We start from the raw sequence: 23,389 nt of genomic DNA, 5'->3' as shown, positions 1-23,389 counted from the left end.
CTTGCGAGCAGAAATGCCTTCATCTTAGGATCAGTTCAGTATTTACGTACTTACTGTGTTTTACAACTGAAAAAGATACTAAGTTGTAATAAAACTCCAAACTTTTGATGCAGCTTTAGTATTTAAGTGGATCTTAGGGTAATAGAAACCATGTTTTTTTTTAAAATCCTGGTATAATATTCTACATTCTGCTAATTCAAATTAGTATGCATTATTAGGGTGCCTAGTTAATATTGTAGAGTAAAGGACAAAGCAGTAAAAACATTTTTATATAAACACAGTGTGCCTGAGAGCCTACCTCCATCCTCTGTTCAAATTATATTAGCAAGAGATATTCCTGTATTTTGTAATATGGCATTGTTCTCTCGCTAATGTATGCAGGAGTCCTTTTTATTTTTACTTATTTTTTTAAAGATTTTATTTATTTATTAGAAAGATCACAGGCAGGCCAGTGGCAGAGGGAGAGGGAGAAGCAGGCTCCGAGCTGAGCAGGGAGCCCGATGTGGGGCTTGATTACAGGATTCTGGGATCATATCTTAGTGAAAGGCAGATGCTTAACCAGCTGAGCCACCTAGGCGCCCCACAGGAGTCTTTTTAAAATTCTATATGCATAAACTTACAGACTGTGAGAACTGCCGGACCAGTTCCTTTCAAGTTTAAAATAAGGAAACTGAGCATTATTTTTGCAATGACAGAGAACATCTGTTCTGTCTCACAGGTGTGAAATGATTATTGTTTCATAAGACTGCATCTGTACCTCTGGTATGTGCACTGTACTTCTTGATGTTAGAAACGTGAAAGGTTGGGAATCCTGTTGCCTTGGAGCTTTCCAGGTGACACATGGGACAGTGGACCTGAGGGAAGCCAGCAGAAGCCTTGTGCATGCACCACACTTTGGGCTGATAGTCGGCGTAGGCGACGGGTGACCGGCTGTTGACTCACGGGATGGGACACTGTGGGTCATGGTGGACAAGAACGATGTCACAGAGGGGAAAGTCAGAACCAGTTCTAGAAAGATGACCAGGATTTGTCTCAGTGGATGGGTGGAAGGGACTTTGTTCGGAAGATGGAAGGTAGCAGTGACTGCCAGAGACGTGCTTGCTGTGTTTGCCTAGGAATTAACTTGATCACGATCAGCAGCCTTTAACAGACTGGTTTTCGATGTGAAACGTTGTTGGAAGAATTTTGCAGTATAGTTATCAGAATGAATAATTCTTCTCTTTCCCATCAGACGTTGAGTTGAATGAAGTCCTTCCCTGCCTGTCTGTCTTCCACAGAGCTGTTCTGTAAGCACCTGCTTGGCCCAGCCCCAGGCCAAGGACAAAGAGATAGCAAGACAGTTCCTGCCCCGGAATAGTAGCAACGGGAATTACATTGGTGCCTGTAACCTTCAGTGTAATCTGTTGTAGGGCCATAACCCAAATAAAAATGAGTACGCTTGGTTTATAAGGTTTGCCTCTGTTAATTGTTTATGTATGTGCTGGAGATTTATCCTGAAGAAGGGCTAAAGGAATGAATATTCTCAGCCTTATTGGCCTTTCTTCCTCTTCAGAATGACACTTTAACATAAGAAAATGCTAGTCCTTATTCTACATTATGATATGGGAACTGTTATGTTAATTATATATAGTACATAGACTTAAATGCTGTATGCATTTTTGAGTTAACAACACAAATCCAGAAAATAACCCCATTTCCACTATTCAAATTAACCATATTCACTTTCATGTGGATACGGTCATTACGTAAAATTAATCATATTGATTGGGTCTAAAACCTAAATCAGGAACTAAAATAAGCTCAAGATTTATCTGAACCTAGATTTAACTAATTTTATACAAAATGTACCACATCATAGAATAAAGAGCAGTTAAAAAAGATCAGAGTGCCTGGGCGGCTTAGTCAGTTAAACGTCCCAACTCTTGATTTCAACTTAGGTCATGATCTCAGGGTCATGAGATGGAACCCCAAGTTGGGCTCTGCACTCAGTGGGGGTTCCACTTGAGAGTCTCCCCACCCCCACCCTCTTTTTCTCTCTCAAATAAGTGAATGAATGACTAGACCTTCCCCCCCCCCCTTTTAAGATTTTATTTATGTGAGGGAGAGGGAAAGAGATTATATGACCAGGGGAAGGGGCAGAAAGAGAGGGAGAAGCAGCTTCCTCACTGAGCAGAAAGCCCAGTATGGGGCTCAGTCCCAGGACCCTGAGATCATGACCTGAGCCCAAGTCAGATGCTTAACGCAGTGAGCCACCCAGGTGCCCCATGAATAAATCTTCAAAACAAACAAAACAGAAATCCCATATCTGTGAAGGATCCCTCCTAACCTTGGAAGCAGAAAGGGGAATTGCAAAAAAAAAAAAAAAAAGACCCAGCTATATTAAAGTATCAAATTTCTGAACTATGAGAAATATTAAGTCAGGAAAACAACAGATGTTTTTTCTTAGCGTTTAATACGACTTTCTTGCACGGTATATCTTCTCCGTGTCTTTGGTGCTGCGTACATAATTTTGCTAAGAGATTAATGTTTGTGTTGTAAAAGCTCTAGTAAATACCAGAAAAATAGGGAGGTTCCCCTTCTCCTGATTCCCCCACCTCTGGAAAGTAAGCACGTGTAGGTGAATCACGTGGAGGGATGAACAGTAGAGACCTAAAAGTCCATCCCCCCAAGATGCATCACTTTGTACCTCTCACATTACAAAAATGGTAAACTTTCTATGTAGAATTGGGAGACACTAGGTTTGCAAATAGTACATTCAAATTGCTGGCAGTAGTATTTGCGCATGTGACTTTAAAATGATTATTGTGCATTTATGCATTTAAAAATGATGACACAAGTTAACACGTACTGAAAGTCTTGTGTGTTGCAACATTGGAGTTAATCCGGAGGAAGTTACAAACTAAACAGGAGCCTTTATAAAGAGATGTTTCTAGGGGCGCCTGGGTGGCTCAGTGGGTTAAAGCCTCTGCCTTCGGCTCAGGTCTTGATCCCAGAGTCTTGGGATCTAGCCCCGCATCGGGCTCTCTGCTCAGCAGGGAGCCTGCTTCCTCCTCTCTGTCTGCCTCTCTGCCTACTTGTGATCTCTGTCTGTCAAATAAATAAATAAAATCTTTAAAAAAAAAAAAGATGTTTCTATTTTCTGGTTTTTAAGTAGTTTGCTTTCCTGTACTCTTTACCAGGAGCAGATGGATGAAAAGAAGGGCTACTATGAAAATAATTTGTTGATTGTGCATTTATAGTTAGGTCTCAGCCATTAGACCTTTTGGTAAATGAAGACTCCTTTAATCCCTCCGTGAGTACATTTGTCACCAGAATTTTAACATTTGAAATTCTCTTAATTTCTTTTCAGCCTGTACTAAAGTAAATAGCTGAGTTGAGCTGTATGTGTCATTATTTTTTACTCATGGAAACTTAATGTCACAAGAATGGGCTTCCTGAGGTTAACATGCTGAAGCACTCTAAAATGGTCCCATTCGAGTTGGATTAATAGTTTAGATTGCCACTTAATGGGGTGCTTAGTTGGCAGTTGATGGAGAAAGTGGTCTGTGTTTCGTGTTTGAAAATCAAGGAGCATTTCAGATGAAGACCTATTGCCCCATAACGTGTTGCTGGTGTCAATTACTAGACCAGAGACACTTCCCCGGGACCTGAGACATGTGCTTGCTGAGCAGGGGCTGTGGACTGTGTCTCAACAGAGAGAGCCTTTTCTTTGCACACCTTTTAAAGGTGTGAAGGGTTCCTTGAGTTTGGGGGATATAGGATCTGTCTCTGTCCCAAAGAGCTGATCCTTTTGATGAGAAAGGGGAATCACACAAATCAAAGACCCATGATTGGAGGGTCCCATGAGGGCGACCCATTTCCATTATCTGTTGACCCCCCTCAGCTTCTGATTTAACACAGGAGCACTGGGAAAAATCAGGCGGCAGCAACAGTGTTGGCCTCTTCTGGGGAAACCTGGAAAGGGGCCATATGCAGGGATTGAATATGTATATTGATCTGGGGACCGTGACACAGCAGAAATCCTGGAAAGGCCATTCTGTGACTCTCTGGAGCCAAAGGGAGATGTGCTGGATGGGCAGGATAGCTTGTGGAAAGGGATCTGGAAGGAAGCAAAAACATTCATCGTAGAGATCAAAGTTCCTGCGTCTGTGCCGTAATCCAGAAGGAAAAAACATTTAGGATCTTCTCTCCACCCCCACCCCATCTCCTTTTAATTTAATACTAATTAGGAATTGGGTGGGGGGAAGGTTTTCTGTGGTTTCTTTCAAGCAGATGATAGAGAAATCTGTTGGCACACCCATTCTCCAGTCGGTGTGACCTTTGTATTGTTGACCAGCCTGACTTGAAGAGCCCGGGCAGTCAGGTGAATGCACCGCCTGTACCCTGGTAATAGATCTGCGGGGTTCTAGATGGTGATGATCTCCATTTCAGTGCCTTTGTTTAGAACTGATGTTGGGGTGAAGGAGACGGTTGTGTGTTTCTGACTCATGGGATCATAATATTTATTTATACTTTTCTGAGCCTCCCTGTTTCTCTAAGATGAAGGTTTTTTTTGTTCTGAGAACGAATGGGTGGAACCGCCCAGTCGGGCTGCCTGGAGACTGCTAGAAGTCATCTGTGAGGTTACTAGTAGATGAGATAAATGCGTGTGCAGTGCATTCCTTGGGTACTTGGTGCATGCCACACACCATCTGGGTTCTAGGTATACAGCCGTGAACAAAACCAAAAGCTCTTAGCCCTCACACAGCTCACATTCTGATAGAACGGGGACAGAGGAGCAAAATAGGGGAGAAACACAGATACTGAATGAGGATCAGCGCCCTGGAGACGAGCAGGGAAGGTGGGTGTCTTCACGTGGGCACCGAGGAGCCAAGGAAGGCCTCTGTGAGCTGATGACGATGAGCCATAGCTCATAGCTGGAAGGGGCCATCCCAGATTGGGAGCCTGAGGTCCCAGCACAGTGGCCCTGAGGTCCAGGGATTCCTGGAGAGCAGGAACAACAGCACGAGACCAGTATGACCAGAATGGGCACCCAGGCATGAGAAGCCAAGATTTGGAAGACAGACTGGTCAAGGGGTTGGACAGGTAGTGGAGGGCCACGGTGGGGCCCTGAGAAAGGCCACAAGGAGGGGTTGAAGCAGTGGAATGATGAGACTCCACAGGCTCCTGTCCTGAGACGGTGAGGCAGGAGCACGGAGGCCATTGCCGTGTGCCCATCACCTTGGAGGTGGCAGGGTGCGGGCTCTGCCCTCTGCTGCTGTCCCCGTGCCGTATGTTCATTCTTCCAGATCCTGGGGGCAGTCATCCGTTTTCTCAGGAGTCAGTCTAACCTTCGTACTTAGCCTGTCAAACCTTCATAGCTAGACTGTCATTTTCGTGCTGCATTGCCGAGAAAATGGGAAGCTTTTATTGCGAGTGTTATTTCAAGATGCTTCCTGCCGCCTGTGTCATGCCAAGGTGGGGGCGGGCTTGGCTTTGCAGTTCTGCACGGAGAGCAGGCTTCTGATTTGCAGACGACATTTATTATAAGGCATATTGTCCATTGATGAATGCTGTGTGGGCTGCAAGGCAGCTCCACGGTTTTTAAAATAGCTCATTAATCCCGCAAGCTCACCCCCCGAGAGAGAGAGGCAGCCTCTTCCAAAGTGGTGTCCAGGAGCAGGGGTTTTTCCGTCCCATTCCTCCGTTTTTTTGTCCTCTGGTTCATTGTGTGTTTCCCTGAGGGGCTGAAGACTTGAAATGGGCCCAGACGGTCTCCGTTCCTGGAGAGGATGTGAGATTGGGAGACAACTTTTAAGTTGCTGTTAAGGAAAGAGATGCGTGTTGGTCTCTGCTCCTGAAGATTTCCCACATAACGTGGGTTGAGACAGAGGGAAATAGCAGGCGTCATGCTCTGTCCCGAAGCTCCGTAGGCACAGCCGGTCTGTCGTCCTCACTCTGAACTGACCGAGTGGGGCCTACGCAGAGGCTCTGGGTTTGGAAGGGCTGATGGAGTCCTCGGAGAGCAGGAAGTTCCACTAGTGAGAACACTGTTGGGGACATTCTTGCTGTCTCACGGCCACGAAAGGGTCATGGGCAGAGGGTGTAGGGCACAGTGGGGTTCCAGGCCACCTCCCTTACTGAGTGGAGCCCTGCAATTCCAGTGATCTTTGTTCCCAGAAACCTCACTGCCACTTGCTTTTTCTTTTGAGCAGGCTTCTTGTTTGGCCTAATATGTTGCAGTCGGGGCTGGGTGGCCAGGTAGCATCTGTTGGAACGCTGGTGTGTGTTGCCAAGCAAAACAGATGCAGGAAGATTTGCCTGAAGGGGGGGGGGGGGGAGGAAGTGGGAGGCAGGTCGTGCTGGGGACGGGAGTGGGACTAAACCATATTTATCTGTGGAAGGGAGGGCATTGCTTTCTTGCATTTCAGAAAATCCTTTTGGGTTCATGCAAGTATTTCCAAGCCCCTCGAATGCCTCTTTTTCCTGGCCCACCCAGCATTCACAGTGGTGTTTAAAGATTTACTACAGCAGAAAGAATTACTGACTTTCTCTCTCGTGCAAGTCACTGGCCATCAGGTTTTTAATTTTATTTTAATTTATTGCTCCTTCTGCCTGTTAATAGGTTGGCCCTTAATGGAATACAGTCTGCCACAGGTGGCGCAGACTGGGTAGAAAGAATTTCACTGATTCTCATTATCTAACACATTAAAGGATCCCGGGGCCATGTGTGGATTTACTGATGGGGGGCGCCGTTTGGGAAGGTCAGTGTACCCCAGTGATGCCACCATGCTGTCGGGGGTGAGAACAGCTAGTCTAAGGGGTTAATGCTAGAGAGCTAGTTAGTTAAAGCGAGTGAGCTAGTTGATTTTTGTACTAAGCCTTGGTGTCAGAGCCGATGTCGCACCCTCGTCTTCTCGTGGGCCTCCGTACTCAGGCCACAGAGGAAGTATCCACTCAGATGGGTCTCTATGATACCACCTGTGCATTTAGAGTGACAGAATGTTCCGGCTGAATATTTGCAAATGTATATGGAAAAAAGCTTATCTCCCAAAATAGCTTAGAATGAAAGGGATAATTTTCTCCTCCCTTTCCAGTAGCAAGAAGTAAGTGAAAGTGGGGTTCTAATTCGAGACTGGCAAGACAGGTCAATCCTGTTCTGTCTCCTTCGCAAATACCACTGTCCTCCAGGTACCCGGAGTAAAGAGTCGCCGCGTGCGTTCTTGTGTCCTTTGCCAACTACCCTTCTCGAAAGCGTTGACCAGCTGTCCGGTGTTCATGAATTTCAGAGAAGGGGTCATAGGTTGTCTTCCTTTTATGGTATTTAAAGCGGAGTATTAAAAAAAAAGTGAAGGATCGTAAAGGTCATGTGGGCCAGTGTCTCATTTTTTTAAGCAGGAAGGTGTGGGGTCTTGTCCAAGGGCATGCGGGAAGGCGGTAGCTGAGCTTGGGTATCGGTGGCCTGACGCCCAAACCGCTGTTTTTCCTGCTCCCCCCAGCACAGGAGACTGTTAACTACAGGAGTCCTTTCAAATGAACTGCCGGAAGACCGTGCACCCTGTTCTAGGGCCTTCTTTCAAGCTGCCTTAAAGGGAACACTCGGAACAGACGTCAGTGTACTTTTTTTTTTTTTTTTTTGGACTCACTGTTACCCTCAGAGCCATAGATTATTAATATAATCTCATCATTGTGTAAATAAATATTTTTTAATGATGCCGTTAGGGTCTGATAAGGTATACAGTCTGCTTTCCCTCGTCATTAAAGTTCTCACGACCCCAAGTGATCCAGGAGAGAAGCTGGCCCTTTGTTCATTTCTCATTCCCCTTGCTAATCCCTTACCCCTTCCTGGGGCTGTCACTCCTCTAGCCCTCCTCCCTCTCCTGATTGGCTGCTTCGCCCCTGCTAAGGCCTGAGAAGGTGTTCCGGTGTGCTTGGTGGGATTGCTTAGAAAGTAAGAATAAATGGGCTGCGGATAGGAGTTTAAGTCACTGTTTTTGAGTTGAGGACCTGTGATCTGTCTTTTGTCTTCTTCCCCACATCTCTTTGCCTGTTACACTCCTCTTTGCCCCTCGGAGCACGTCCGGAATCAGAGAGGTGATTGTGAGATTTTGGTTTAAACGTTCAGTGGGATCATCTGGGCCAGCTGTGTGGCGTAGTTCCTGGCACACATTAGTGCTTAATAAATCTTTGCTGTCTTCGTTGTTCCTTCTGAAGGACAAGATGTAAATTCTTCACAGATGTCTAGGGATTGTGTAAGTTCGCTGCCCATCCGCTGAATTTGTATTGGCAAACACATTTTTAGTTTATCCTAGTTTTTTTAGAGGCTGTCAGGGTGTTGCCCCTCTCTTTCAGGGTTGATATAGTTTCTACTGCGCTGAATGTAAGAACCATGAAAAAAAAATCAAAAAGTATTCTTCAATAAGATTTTTATAATTCATTAGACTAACAGGTGTCAGCAACTTTCATTTTCATGACTTAAGGTAAAAGGACTTGAAAGGCTTTGGTGGTTTATTCTCCTTTTTTTTCAAAGGCCAAAACCAAGATCGCTTTTTGGTAATGGCTACCTTTCCCCTGGATATATGTTTTCCCAAAAAGTACTGTCTGATTTTCATTAAACCCATGCAGAGTCATCCTCATTTAAGTTACCCTTTAGATCTCTATAAACTTTTAAAAACCAAATCATAACTGGAGATGTGCAGGTGGTTGGGGGTCAGTAACCTCATCAACAGTCGTGTAATGGCATGTGTGGATGGCGTAGTTTGCTCTTGAGATGAAAATGCAGGCACCCGTATTTTCCTGGGTAGGTCATCAGGGACCGTTGGGTAAGAATTACATTAAAATCAATCTTCGTCTTGCATCTTCCTCTCTTCACACGGAATGTGCCATTCTCTCCTCTGAATTTCAGGAGTCTATTAATAAAGTGTGTGTAAAGAATTAGTTGCTAATTTTGGATGTGCTTGAAATGAGATTGTCAGCAAATCACAACTTCACATGCAGGACTGCAGCGGAAGAGGAGTTCCTTACTTACAAAGAATATGAAGGGTTCTTGACTTCTCGGTTTTTTTCCTTCTATTGAGATCTCCGTTGTATACTTTAAAGACGCTTAAATGTTCCATAAGATGGTAGATAGCATTTCTGTCCAGACTTAATGTTAAGATGTTACAGTATTAAACCTGTTTATTAATTCTCTACTGGCTAGACAGTAACTCGAAATAACATTTATTCCTCCACCGGAGTCAGTAGGTAATAGCTGTGAGATGGGGTACAGTTCAGTGGTAAAACTGGCAGAAAATTAATATTCTTTAGTTCAGCTTCCCCCACTTAAAAAAGAATAAACAAAGTCCGGGGAGGTTGTGTGGTTCGTCTGCTGTTGCTGCCTTCACAAACACTGGAAGTTAGAAGTGAGCTTCTGAATTGCTTTCACATTCCAGGGAGCGTTCTAGAGATGAGGGACATGGCCACTGGCTCGTGGGAGGCTTAGGCTGGCTTTGTAGTTACTACGAACAGTAAAAAGCTACCAATAAGTGAAGTAACTTACATACTTTCCTAAGGATGCTGGAGGAAGTAAATAGGAAGCTGAGGCAGAGAAAAATCATAGTGAGGCCTCCTTGAAGAGAGCTGCTCGGGGCAGACCCATCTTGAGCTGATCGCAGTGGAGGCCTCGCGAGTGGAAATACTGAGCACACTCGGGGGTCCTGCTCATCGGAGGGACAGAAGGGATCACAGGGCCATGAGTGTGTCCAACGAGGGAAGGGGAGAGAGTGGTCCAAGGTGAGTCCAGGGAACAGTGCAGAGCGGTAGGTCCTTCACGTCACAGACTGTCCTCTTGTCTGAGTGTAAATGACACGGAGGCACCTGGATGGGTAAAAGTAACTCGCATTACCTCTGCAGCTCTGGAGCCTGGGCAGTAAAGGAGCTGTTAAAGGAGAAGCCCTCACGTTTTCAGAGGGAAAGAAGAATCCATATCCAATGTCATCTCTGAGATTTACAGAGGGTTGCTTCCTGCCATTGTTCCTCCCACAAATGATCGGAAGCCACTTCTTTGTTTCCTTTTCAAAATTCTGCACTGTGTGTTTTGCCTTTACTGAGCTGCCATAAAGACCAGGCAGTCAGGAGCGTGTGCGAGGCCGTGAAGATCCTTTCCTCGTCCTGAGACTCCACTTCCCTTTGGGAACATTTGGGAGAGAAGTTGACGCCGTCTCTGTTGGGTTGCTGTTCACTTTCTGGGCCCTGCTCGTTGTGTCCCGCGCAGACACCGCGTGCCGGCTGGCGGTTGGGTGTTACAGACCGGCTTGGTGACCTCGTGGCGAGGTGATGAGCAGGTGTAAGCTCTGGGCACTCCGTGAGCTCTGAGAGAACCTGCTTTACTTCGGACCACAGTGGTGGGCCGTGTGACCTTCCGTCAGATTGCAGGTCCTGCTCTCAGACCATGGTTCGAGTTTATATCCATTTACCCTTCTTAGAGTGCGCCTGGAAGACAGTGTGGTGGAGAGCTGCTTCAGCCCTCCCCCAGCGGGGGGCCGGGGTGGGGACGGACGGGGAGGGTGTGTTTCCCCTCCCCCGTGAATGCAGTGGCCCTGGGGCTGGGCTGGTCTACACTTAGCCTGTGCAGGGCAGGCCGCTTCCGCTCTGTCTTTGGGGAATGCATGCTTCTGGGATCCATCTACCATGCAGAGCCGTCAAGTTGACTGCCGAGTCGGTCCAGGTTTCGGACCTTCCCCACCAAAATGCCAGACGATGGAGCGAGGCCTTGGCCGTTCCAGCCCCAGTCATAGCTGACCACAGCCCTGGGGAGACCACAGGCTGCCCGGTCAGTCCACGGACTGTAGAAGTCATGAATGGCTGCTGTGGGTTTTAACCCCAGAGTTTTGGAGGGGATTGTTAGCAACAGATAACTCAAAAAGGACAGTGTCCTTCACATCCAGCCCTGGGGAACTGAAGTGAGGCGGGTTCAGCAGACCCACCTCCTGTAGGCGAGCTTGGGGGAGCGCGGGGTGGCCCCGTGCTCGCACAGCTGTCTCCCCGGAGGCTGGAGCCGGGGGAGCAGCGTGCACAGCGGGCACACCAGCCGGTCCAGGGATACACTTGGTGTGCACAGCTGAGAAACAGCTGCAGGGGCCCCACGGACGGGGAAGGGTGGGTGTTTCGCTCTCAGGAATGGAATTATTCAGCTTGAAGGGAAAAGACAGTTTAAAGAAATGCATCGTATCCCTAGGAGAAGGAGAAGCGTTCTTCGCCTAGGCCTGCACCAAGACCCAGTTCTTTGTTAAAATCTGGTTTAGTAGGTGGATAATGAAGGACTTCTTCCAAATAATAAAGAATGGCTTCCTCTGGGGTGAGCGGCTCCTGTGGGGTGATTTGCTTCTTTCCCAAATGTGAGTGGACTTCAGTGTTGAGACACCTGTGAGGTACTGTGTCCTGTAGGCCTCTGTAGCTACAGCAGTTAGTAAAACGCTGTGTACATAGTAGGTGCTCAGTAAGTGAGGTCAGTTTGGTTTTTATATAATTAGATTCACATTACACGTGATTGAATTAAATTTGCTCCAAAGCAAAATCTGCTCTTGCGTTTAAAATCACAGTAGACAGTATCCGTTTAAGACCATGCCTCCATACTTGAACACATGTTCTCCATGTTACGTGATTAATCTCCCCACCCACAACATGCGTGCGTGCGCGCGCGCGCACACACACACACACACACACACACAATCACATAGTTTCAGAGCACAAGTGAAGGATTTCCTGTTTCTTGAGTAATCTGGAAAGATACACAGCTCACGTCCTCCATCCTGAGCATGAATAGGTTTGTAAGGTCCTTGGCCAGTTGGATGCTGAGTTTTCATTCCTAGGGAGTAGGGTCTGGCAGCTGTGTGAGCTCCCCGCCCGGACCCAGCAAGGCCTGAGTCACCTGCATGTAGTGAGGGCTGCTGCTGCTGGCCAGCTGGTCCCTACAGGCTCAGTAAGCCCCAGCCCTCACCTCTTAATTGACACAGACTTGTGGGTCACAGGTCTCTGATCTGGAGAGGGAGGAGACAGATGAGAGCAGGAAGACTTAGAACCTCAGGGCCTCACAGCCCTGGCCATTAAGTACGCTCACCGGTGAGCAGCTGATGTCCGTGGGGCGAAGGCCCAGCTCATCCCTCCTCTTTCTGGCACTTCATTGACCAGAGCCAGAAGCAGCATCTTGTTGTTTTAAGTCTTTGGTCTCGTCTCCCCTTCGTCTACTAATGTTCTGTTAAAGAGCCTTTGTCAAGTCAGTAGGAAGAAAAATTAATATTGGCTTTACATGTGGGTTCGGCTTGCAGTGTAAAAAATAGCCTGCCTTTATAAAGCACTAGATCTAAGGTCCCTTTTCTGCCACTGCTGTGACCCCTGGTCATGAGAGTTTTCGGAGTTCACTTCCGTGCGTGTGAAATGACACACTTGCATAAGAGTCTCTGAGAAGGAAGTGTTACATACGTGTTCTTGTGCTTTACAGATGTGGTTGGTTATATTATCAGTAATCGCTTAGATATGTCAAGGTTGGTTTTTTGTTTTCTTTTTTCTTTCTAGAAAAGCTAGAAAATGTCGAGGATTTCTTTGTTTTTTTGCCCCTAAGATAACTTGAGAAGGATTTTAGCCTGAAGCAGTTGAGGGAAGGCTACGTGCTGTCAGGAACAGAGTCAGCCTCAACTGCGCACCCGTCGCTGGCCCTGGGTCTGTCCTGTGTCGGGACGTGTTGGGTGTCTCTGGTTCCGAACTTGGACATGGCCATGCTGAGGCCTTTTGATCCCATAGACCCTGTCCTGCTGTTGCTCAGACATTTCTGTGTAGAAGGACTCTGTTTGTTCCCTGGGGGGTGTTTATTTCTCAGTGTCAGGCTCCAGGCTGGCTGTGCTCCTCGAGGCTTCCACTTGCCAGCCAAGCAGCTGGGCCAGAAGGGGGACTTCACGGCAGGTCTCAGAACACTTGTTGAGAAGAAAGGGTACTTGGCTCTTGAAGGGGGAAGTATGTTCGCCTTGGCTTCTCTGGGCCCACGCTGGGGGCTTTGATCCAAACACTCTGATCCGGTGGGTCCCTCCCGGTGGAAAGCAAAGAAAGAAATGGCTTTGAAAATAGAAGCAACAGATAAAATAGAGAGTGATAATTCTAGAATAATCCCCGAGGTGGCAGAGAAAGGCAGGATTTAGCTTGCTGGGGGTGGAGGTGGGAAGGGGTGTGCGGGTGGAGGGGTGTACTCCCAGATGCGACTGTGTCAGGTTGGCGGGAAGAAGGCTGGAGCAGTGAAAAGCAAGGCCGTTGAACAGCAGCTTGTTAATGTGACCGATCTTGACTTACCCTTGGGACCGCTAGCCCTTTTCCAATAGTTAGTTGCTAGATGTTAATTGCTGACCAGGTCACTGGTTACATTCGCATTTGTGGATTGCTCTTGAGTGCATATGAATGGGGTGATTAAAACCTGTGGTTTTTAGATTTTGCTCCCGTGGCTGCTTCTGAGATTTTGCAGAAATTCACCTGAATTTCATTTTTATTATTTCTGACCTTTACCAATGATGAAGATGGATATTACACGTTTAAACATATAAAGTGTGTAATGATAAAATGTCCTGAGTATTTTCTGTAGTTTAAAATTCTGCATATGCTGTTAGAAATTCATTGGTATTTTCTTCTAGCGTATTTTCAACTCCCTCTGGATCACTGTAATATTTTAACATTACCTGGTTAGATTAGCTTGGGCAGGTTATGGTTCAAAATTTTCAATTTTTATAAGCACTGGAGGTGGTCCATGGTCTGCTTTGAGAAACCTTGGCCTAAGAAATGTTGAATGATGCCTCATAAAAACTGATAGCCTCAGAAATACTTTTTCCTTTGATTTTTTTTTTTTTAAAGATTTTTATTTATTTATTTGACAGGGAGATCACAAGTAGAGAGGCAGGCAGAGAGGGGGGTGGGGGAGGAAGCAGGCTCCCTGCTGAGCAGAGAGCCCGATGAGATACAGGGCTCCATCCCAGGACACTGAGATCATGATGGGAGCTGAAGGCAGAGACTTAACCCACTGAGCCACCCAGGTGCCCGATTTTCTCTCTTGATTTTATTTTCAGCTCCAGTGTCATTACTGGAGAAATACAAAGAAGCCTTTTATTTTTTTTAAATGACCCAGTAAAACATTAATGTTGAATGTTGAAGTGTGTCTGTAATCCCGAATAGTTCTTTGATAGCGCTGAACCTCACGTAGACCTAAAAAGTTAAGGGAGGCTTTCTCTGCGTTGGAAATCTTTCTCTGCATTGGAAATTTCACAATGAGCAGCTTATAATGTAGCCAGTTCTGGAGTTCGGGGTAAGGGTAACCAAAGCCATATGAAGATCAGAAACTTTGGAGGCACCTTAACTCTTTTCCCACGTCCACCCGGTGGCCAGGCGCTGCCCATTCTGCCCCTTGCAGTGGTCCCTTCTTCTTTGGCCCTCCGCCACTGCCGTGGTCAGCTCGCTGTCTAGGACAGTAGCTCCCTAACTGGTGAGAATCCTCACCACCTCCAGACTGACTCCTCTCATCTGTCTTGCACGGTGTAGCCCAGGAGTGTGATCTTCTCAACGACAGATGCCTGCTTCCATTCTGTTCAAACCCCAGAGTGGCAGTCTCTTACCAATGCCATAGATCGGCTTGAGATGCCCGCCTTGTGCTCCTGCCCGTCCCCGCAAACGTTCTCTGACAGAGTGCCTCTCCCATGGCCTCCCTGCTCGAGCCAGCTGCCCTCCCCCGCTTTCACTTGGTCCCTCACTCACTGAGACTTTGGTTCCCTCAGGGAGCTCTGTTCCTAGCTCCCTCCAGCCATGTATGTTCGCAGATCTGCCTTCTCTCAGGCTGAAAATTTTTAATATAGGAACTTGGAGGTTTCTGAATAAAAAAACTGTTCACATAGTGACCATATATTTGGCTTCTTTTACTGAAATGTTTATTAGTTATTAGTAGAGGTGAGGGAGTCCAAGGGGATATCCTCCTTCCCCCCAACCCCAAGGGCTTACAGTCGAGGGGGAGAGGCAGGTACAGGAAAGATAAGGGCCGTGTGCACTCAGAATGGTAGCGAGCGTTCAAGCCCCAGGGAAGACCTCACGAAAAGCTGTGGGCTCTCACAGCTAAGGGAAGCCAAAAGGCTGCAAAGAAAGACAGGTGCGAATGGGTCTTGAACGCATGGGGTTGAGAGCCCTGGAGAGCGCATTCTGGCAAGAGGCTTGGGGACAAGGAACTCTTTACCTGCGTGGGCCAGTGTTGGAAATGAGGTTGGGGGGAAGAGGAAACGGGGCTTCAGACGGAGGTGGAAGCAGGTGCGCGGGAGGCGCTGTTGGCTAGTACGTCGGCATCTTCTGCTGCTGTGAGGGGAAAGCACTGGGCCCCTTGAGGGCTGGGGTTTCGCATCGTTGTCCGGGATACATGACATGGTCGACTCTGCTTGATTTGACAAGAATTTGCTCTGTATTCTAAAGCAGCAGTTACCAGATGTTTTCTGTAAAGGGCCAGAGAGTAAATATTGTCAGGCCTCCACTTAGAGTCTGTTGAGAACAGACCACTTTATACATTGCTCGTTGTGAGATACGCAGACCGCCAGTGGAGAGGAAGCCCCCCTGAATTTCTTGGTCTCGCTGCTCTAAGCTGGGCGAAGCGTTCCTGGCAGGACTCCGTCCCCTCCAACCCGGAGCGTAGTCTGCCATCGGGACTCTCTTCCAAGTTAGAATCCGCAGCGTACTAGGAGCCACTGTGGTGTCCTTTTTGTTTAAGTTGGGAGAGGCCTCCCAGTGGCCTTCGAGGTGGGCCCGCCTCTCTGTTGACTGTGTGCGGTTGTCTGCATGTTGTCACATGCAGCGAAGAGAGGGCGGGGAGTTGCTGGCCTGGCCACGTATGCTTGCTTGGCGGGACCGCGAACAGGTGCAACACAGGAAAGTGGAGGGTATGAGCTTGGCACCAGGGTTCCTGGTTTGCTCCGAGTAAATAAAGGAAAGCTGGTGGGCACTCCAGAGGCTGGCTGGGCCGTCGGGGGTAGGCATAAATGCAGGTCTGTGGGGGCTGGTGAGCTGTGTAGCGGTACCACTTGGACACGCAGACTCATGGAGCCTTTCCAGAAAGCTGCCCCTGTGTTTTCAGGAGGAAATTACGGCAGCAGGGAGGGAGCAGAGGGAATTGGAAATGAGGGCGGAATCTGAGAAATAGTCCTTTTAAATTAAGTACTCTCTTTTTTCTGCATCCATACGCACTTTATGGATGTTCATCATAGAAAAACTCAAAAGGAGGAAAACCAGCATGTCTCATGCTCCTGTCACGCAGAGAGAATCAGTGTCCCTTCTCTGCAGCCAATTAGAGAGGCACTGAAAAGATGGAATTTAGTGAAATACTAATCACAGAACGACTTACTTCATCATTAACGATCCACTTCTGTCTCACTTCTAAACTCCGCTGTGATTTCAGTTCTGTTCCTCCCCCCTTTTCTTTGGTCTGGAAGGACTAGTCCCAAGGAAGTGGCAAGACTTCAGCCGAATGCCTCCGTTGGCGTCACTGTGCAGAATGTTAAAATCCACGGAGGTGACTTGTTTCCTGTCGTGACTCTGCCTTCTTTTCATCATGGTTTTCTCTTCCTCTTTGCCCTCACGCCCCCTCCTCCTTCAGATTTCTTTCAGGCATCCGGCACTCTCTCCTGCACCTCCTGGCCCTCTAGGCCTGCAGACGCTGCTAAGATAAGTGGTGTTTCCTGAACAGGTCCGCAAGAATTTCCCCTCGCCTTTGGAAAATTGTGTTGGAGAAAAAAAAAAAAAATGCCTGTCTCCCCCTTGGTACTTTACAGGGATCTGTTGGAGCAATTTTAAAATTAACAAACCTAATTTTTAGGTAAGAGGTAAAGTGGTTCGAAGTCTTTATTTTACAATTCCAACAAAATGTCGACGTGAGCAGTACTTAGTTTCTGCTCGTTTATTTTTCCATGCGTTCATTGCATCCGGGCAACAAGGAAGGTTCTCTAGGCTGGTTAAAATGCTCCTTCAGCTGGTAAATCCGGTTCTCCCACCTCAGAGCAGGGCCAGCAGCTCTTTCTAAAAACTCTTTCTCATGATCTTAAGTGAGCCATTTTTTTCCCCAACTGTTTGATTTTAAATGCCACTAAAATTTAACACTCCCAAGAAATTGAAATGAATGTCCTTAATGGTGGGGGAAAAAAAAAAGTTTGCAAAATAATGATTTACAGTGACTAAAATATAAGGTAACTCAGTACCTTTTGGATAAGATTATTGGATTTAAATAGGAAATGTGCACCCATGGAGTGGTTGAATGAATGAACAGATGAATTTTGGTTTGTATGGCTGTTGTCCATGAGCTGACCTACCTGGGCTTGAGGCGTTGAGCTGTCTCGCAGGTCTGGATGCCTGACTGAGTGGGAATGTTCTCGGTGGGCAGGGCAGAGTGGGTCAGACCGCTGTAGCATTCTGCAGTTAGGCCTGTTAGTGCCTGCGAACTCGTGTGATGGCCTTCCCTTTCCTGATTACGGAAGGAAGAGAAGCCCGAGGGAATACAGAGCGCTAGAACACAACGGAGGGAATCCCCATCTCTTTCGGGCTGTGTTGTGCCTCAGAAGCAAAATCTCAGTGGATTAGATGACGAAGATGTATTTCCTTGTTCATGATATATGTCCAGCATCTGTCAGCTGGGGAACAGTGCTCTTTGTGGCCCCAAGAGTCCCCCCAGTGATGACCTCTAACCCTAATGCGTGCTTCCACCATCACTGGCGTGGGGGAAAGAAACATGACACGGTGCACGTTGTTCTAGAAGGCTTCTGCTTAACTCCAGACTGGGGAAATGAATCCCTGTCACTGCCCAGAAGGAAGAAAAATGGGGTGCCTGAGAACACCCTTGATGACCACACCACACCCCATTCATCCACGTAATGGTGCTGAGGCTCTGGGGCAGTAACAAGTCCCTCCCCTTACAGAGTCCTGGCAGGCAGTGTCGCCTGCCCCCACCATGCCCTGGGTTCACAAGACGTCCCTCTTGAGAATGTAGATTGCTTCGCCCCTTCTTCATTAATAATTGTTGTGGGTTAAAGATAGGTTGATATCCTAACCCCAAAAGCGTAAAAATGTGACCTTATTTGAGAACAGGGCCTTTGCAGACATAGGCAAGGGAAGGTGAGGCCATCCGAGTGGGCCTCAATTCAGTATGTCTGGTGTCTTTATAAAAATAGGGAAATTGGGACACACACACACACACACACACGGAGAACACCGTGTTCCATGATGGGCAGAGGTCAGGGTGATGAAACAGAAGCTGATTGCCGAAGATTGCCGGCAAACCTCCCGCCACTGGGGGACAGGCATGGAACCCATTCTCCTTCACAGCCCTCAGCAAGACCCAGCCCTGCTGACAACTTGATCTCAGACGTCGGCCTCCAGGACTCTGAGACCCTTAGTTCTGTGGTTGAAGGGGGATACTTGAGCCTTAGCAAACTCACCCACCCATCAGCGTACTTCGCATCACTTCTGCCGGTCCTGGCAGGCACAGCTACAGGGAAAATGGAAACAGGAGTCAGCTCGGGGAAGTGTGAGTCCTCGGCACGGTGAGGTCTCGAGCTGCTCACAGAGAAACTGTTGGAAAAATCTCCGTGATTACAACCCCCTCCCCCCAAAGGTAGTCTTTAGCAAGTGTATCTCACATGACAGCCCTGGAAATGAAAAGTGAAATGTGTTAGTGGATACTCAGCAATAGCGAGAGGAGGAATTCAGGGGACAGTGTAGCCACATGAACAGGCTATTTTATTATGCTCTTGTGGGGGTTATCCAGAAAGAGAATGTTTCTGTGGGATAAAAAGCCTTGGGGGCAGGAGTTGGTTGTATCTGTGATAGGGGAAGGGAGCGTTTATACAGGTGCATGTGCTGGCGCCCGCCATCGGATGCTCTCCCGTGCTGTGGCAGCGTCCAGTCTTCGGGGCAGGCTGACTCTGCATCACCTGTGACTCTCGGTGAAGATAACCTTGCCAAATACTTAATTCTACTGCTTTGAGAAGCTTTTATGTAATTGATGCTTACAAATGAAACTACTTTGCTAAACTGTGTGTCTGGATATTTTAATTATAACCCTATTTTTTTTACATCTACTGTAGCGAGGGATGCTGGGGGCGCTGTCTGGTGTTCCGTGGTTGACCCTGCAGGTTACATGTGACCAGATTGCTGTGTGACCGGGTACCAGGCTGTGAACTCCGGGTACTGGTCACCTCCTGTGCTCTCCCCTGTGTGTGTGTGTGTGTGTTGTCTCCCCTCTCTGTGTACATCACCTATGTACACACTCTGTCCTTGGAACACAGGCTAATATCTTTCAGGATCTACATAATAGGAAAACATTCTGAGTAGATATGTTAACCATTTGCTAACCTATCAGTGCTAGAGAAGGAGGTGCTTGATGATGACCGAGCTGTCCTTTCTCCCCAAATCAAGTTCTCCCCTTCTGGTGACTTGTGAACCCTAGATTTTTTTTTTTTTTTTTTTTTTTAATTTATTTACTTGAGAGGCAGAGATCACAAATAGGCAGAGAGGCAGGCAGAGAGAGGAAGAGAAGCAGGCTTCCCGCTGAGCAGAGAGCCCGATGCGGGGCATGATCCCAGGATCCTGGGATCCTGACCTGAGCCGAAGGCAGAGGCTTTAACCCACTGAGCCACGCACGCGCCCCTGAACCCTAGATTTTGTGCATCTTCTTACCTGATGCTTCTCATGCTGAGCCGTACTGACTGGTGGTCATGTTTCTAGGAAGTGGGCCATTCTGATGGTCCCTGAGAAGCGAGCTCCGCAGTGAAACGGTGTGCGCAGGTGTATTTCAAAGCACACAGATTCACGCGCACGCGTGTTCGTGATGCCCTCTTTGCCACTGATTGGATGTGTGTGAAATTTAACATTTCAAAGTGGTAGAGTTCTTACTCAAGTCCGGATGTGTTGTGATGGTGCGTGGCTTTTTTGTGAAGATTTGTATGTATTTCTTTACTGTTGGTTTTGTTTTGTTTTGTTATCTGATTATGTTGGCATAATTTTCGTGATAAGTGGTTTTTGAACTTAGTAAATGGTGTTCTTTTGGTTGGTTCTTTAACTGTTCTAGAGTTAGTAACTTAAAGTTCGTGAATTCTGGTCTGTTTTGTGGGTACATGCGCTATCCTGAAATTATATGCCCAAACTATTGGGGAAATACTCTGTTGGTTCTCATTAAATATGTTTGACTTTCTTTATAGCCTCCAAAGAGGAGTATATTTTCTGAAAAATTTCTTACCCAGGGTGAAATGGATGCTAGAGGTTGGTTCATCTTGTGTTAAAGGAGTGGTAATAATAGCGATTGGACTCACTGGGGAGAGAGCGTTATAGGCAAACATAATCATCCTGCTTTTCACACTTAATTCAAACCATCTCTTGGCTGTCATGTTGCAGAAACAGACTTAGATTCCGTTTGAGGTTTTACATGGCTACACGACAGCAGAAAGAAGCAAGGGGCCGTTTCTTTGTAGTTGGAGATCATCTTTTATAGTTTCACTTGATGACGATACTTGGTCTGTGACTGGGTGGTTTTCAACACGGAGACTTGGCGAGAGCTTTGATGGGCCCTTTCTCATTCCTGAACTGAGTTAGCCGGGGACTTGTAATAGAGTCACTTAGGGCAGGGAAAGTGGAAGAGCGAATTTAATTCAGGGATGCTGAAATCTCTTTGAGAAACAACAGATTGTTCTAACACTGTTGCAGCATTTCCTTGGGATATTACAGCGTAAGGAATTCTATTTCCAGAGTCTTCACATATGTCTTTCTGTACAGCATAATGACTGCCGTTGGGCACGAAGTCATCCCTTTGTTGTGGGGAGCCTTGGACTTTGCTCCTTGTGTTCTCCACAGAGGCTAGGCTTCTGCCTCATATACCTCTAGAGGATTATTATGTACCAAGGATTGTAGAATCTTCCTCTCCCTTAGCTAGATACTGCCTGGCTTTATTGTTGCCTTGGGTTTCTATTTTTTGTTTGTTCCCATTATGTAACCAGCCAGTAGAACTGTGTCTCCCTGTTACTAAGCAGCTCTCCCAAGTAGCACTGAACGTACTCACAGGTGAGGCGTTTGTAGGCGTACCAAACCCATGGTCATCGCCGCCTTCCTCCTCTGTGACTTCTCACTAGCATTATTGAGGAGTTGAAGGAGTGGTCCCCGCACTCAAGAAGTGGGCGTGCTATCTAGGAAGCTAAGACTAGCACCTCAGACATGTAGATTATAGGTATTTGCTTATGGAATTCTGCCAAAATTAAGGCTGTTTGTGTGTATACTGTACATCCACGTCGGAAGACCGTATGTTAAGACCTATCCTCTTATAAGTGTTTTGTCTTATGAGAGTAAATATTGCCCTTAAATCCAGTCTCAACCCTCTTGTTTACTTAAATGTGGAAAAAATATAAAAACCTAGTTCGTACTACAATAAATGACCAGTTACCCTGTCAGCCTTAAGTTTTGATGTTTTGAGTTTATACTGATTTAGTGTTTTCCAGTGAGCATTTGAACATTTCCTTACAATCTGATCATAATAGCATTTATCTTCAGGATGTGATACCCTTGTATGGTGAGTCTTTTGATGTGTTAAATCCCCACCTGTAGTAGTAGTAGTAATTTTTGGTTGGTTGGTTGGTTGGTTGGTTGGTTTATTTATTTATTTGTTTGTTTGTTTATTTATTTATTTATTTATTTATTTATTTTACAGAGCGAGATAACAAGTAGGCAGAGAGGCAGGCAGAGAGAGAGGAAGGGAAGCAGGCTCCCTGCTGAGCAGAGAGCCCGATGCGGGACTCGCGGGACTCGATCCCAGGACCCTGAGATCATGACCTGAGCCGAAGGCAGCGGCTTAACCCACTGAGCCACCCAGGCGCCCGTAATTTTTGGTCTTAAGAAGATGTTTAAGGGAAGTCAGAAGAGGGTTGGTTTTGGGGGGTTCCTAGAAGTCATTTTCAGTGAGCTGAGTTTTTTTTTTTTTTTTTTTTTTTTTTACCAACTTCAATTCTTACTCCCTCACTGCCCTAGATAACTGAGGGTTAAGGTACATAAAATTTCTTTAGATTTATCTTAATTTTGCAATAATTCTTAATAGCGCTCTTTGTTTTTTCCATCTGATTCTGTGCCCCTCTGAATCTTTCTAAATCCAGCTGTGCAGGGGCCCATGGGTGCCTCTGTCAGCTAAGCATCTGACTTTGGCTAAGGCCGTGATCTTCGGGTGGTGAGATGGAGCCCTATGTTGGGCTCAGCTCTCAGGGCAGAGTCTACTTGTCCCTCTGCTCCTATCCGTTGTTCGTTCTCTCTCTCCTTCTCTCTCAAATAAATAAAGTGAGCCAAAATCAAGAGTTGGACTCTTGACAGACTGAGCAACCCACACGCCACCCTTCGATTTCTTTCTATCTTAACTGAGTGGGACCAGAGCCTGGCTCGGGAGAACACTGAAGGCATGGAAGTAACCCAAGGCTAGAAAATTCTGAAAGGTAAAAGATACCCATTTGCCTGGTGGATTTTTGTGTATTTTCCAACAGCACTAACAGACCATCTAGCATGGTGAACACCATTTACCTAAGCAGGTACCCCCCACCCCCAACCTTCCTGACAACCAAATCAAAGTACCTACTTATAATAACTCCTAAAACATTGGCAAAGTTTAGGCATTCGGGCCAAAAAACTTGATATAAAAGTCCATGTTCCCAGAAACTGGCAAATAATAAAAGCTACATTTTCCAGGTCAAGGCCCCAGGCATATTTAATTCATGAGTTCAGGCCACCGGTACTTACTACGTCACCTTCAACACACAGTACTCAGCGGCAAGTGAAGTTAGTGCTGAGCAAATGAGTGGAAAGGAGACAGAAGACAAGAAGGAATCAGCTCACTGGTTCACTCAGGTCATGATCTCACAGTTACGAGTTCAGACCTGCGTCATGCTCTGTACGGGGTGCGGAGCCTGCTTGCGATTCTCTCTTTCCCTCTCTGCCCCTCTTCTCCCCATCCCCCACTCATATGCTCTTCTCTCTCTAAAAAGTAAAACAAAGAAGTTAAAGAGGGGAGCCCAGGTGGCTCATTCCATTAAGCATCTGACCTTGAATTTGGGGATTTTCACGTATGGGGACCAGTGGAGAGACTTGCCCGGAAAGCCAGGGATCTGGGAACCAACCATTCAGTGTTCTTTGACGGTAATCACATAACTTTTCACTGGGGCAGAATGAGCTCCTGCACCCTAACACCGACACCAAAGGAATTAGTGCCGATGCTTAACTGAAGAGCTCGGAGAGCTATTTGAAAACACTTCCTGAAGTTTTTCACTGAACCCTTACAGTTTGACATTGTTCAGATTTACCTTTGTCCTCATTTAACTTTATCCTGTACAAATGCTGCGGGGCTTAATAAAGGTCT

The 23,389-nt window shown here is 46.8% G+C and overlaps 1 protein-coding gene and 1 long non-coding RNA gene across 8 annotated transcripts in view; one reads left to right on the top strand and one right to left on the bottom strand.

Moving 5' to 3' along the window:
* Window positions 1–23,389, top strand: part of NEDD4L (NEDD4 like E3 ubiquitin protein ligase) — a 329,515-nt gene that overhangs the window by 200,851 nt on the left and 105,275 nt on the right. The gene's annotated exons all lie outside the window — the stretch shown is intronic.
* LOC131811100 (uncharacterized) lies at window positions 14,890–17,107 on the bottom strand. Its single transcript, XR_009345806.1, has 2 exons — window positions 16,364–17,107; window positions 14,890–15,461 (listed from the first exon to the last, which is right to left on the bottom strand). It is a non-coding gene; the product is annotated as an uncharacterized LOC131811100 (long non-coding RNA).

This window comes from Mustela lutreola, chromosome 11 (assembly GCF_030435805.1).
Source record: "Mustela lutreola isolate mMusLut2 chromosome 11, mMusLut2.pri, whole genome shotgun sequence".
Taxonomy (NCBI): domain Eukaryota; kingdom Metazoa; phylum Chordata; class Mammalia; order Carnivora; family Mustelidae; genus Mustela; species Mustela lutreola.
Note: the sequence above shows the minus strand (reverse complement) of the source record. Positions and strands in the feature narration are given on the sequence as shown.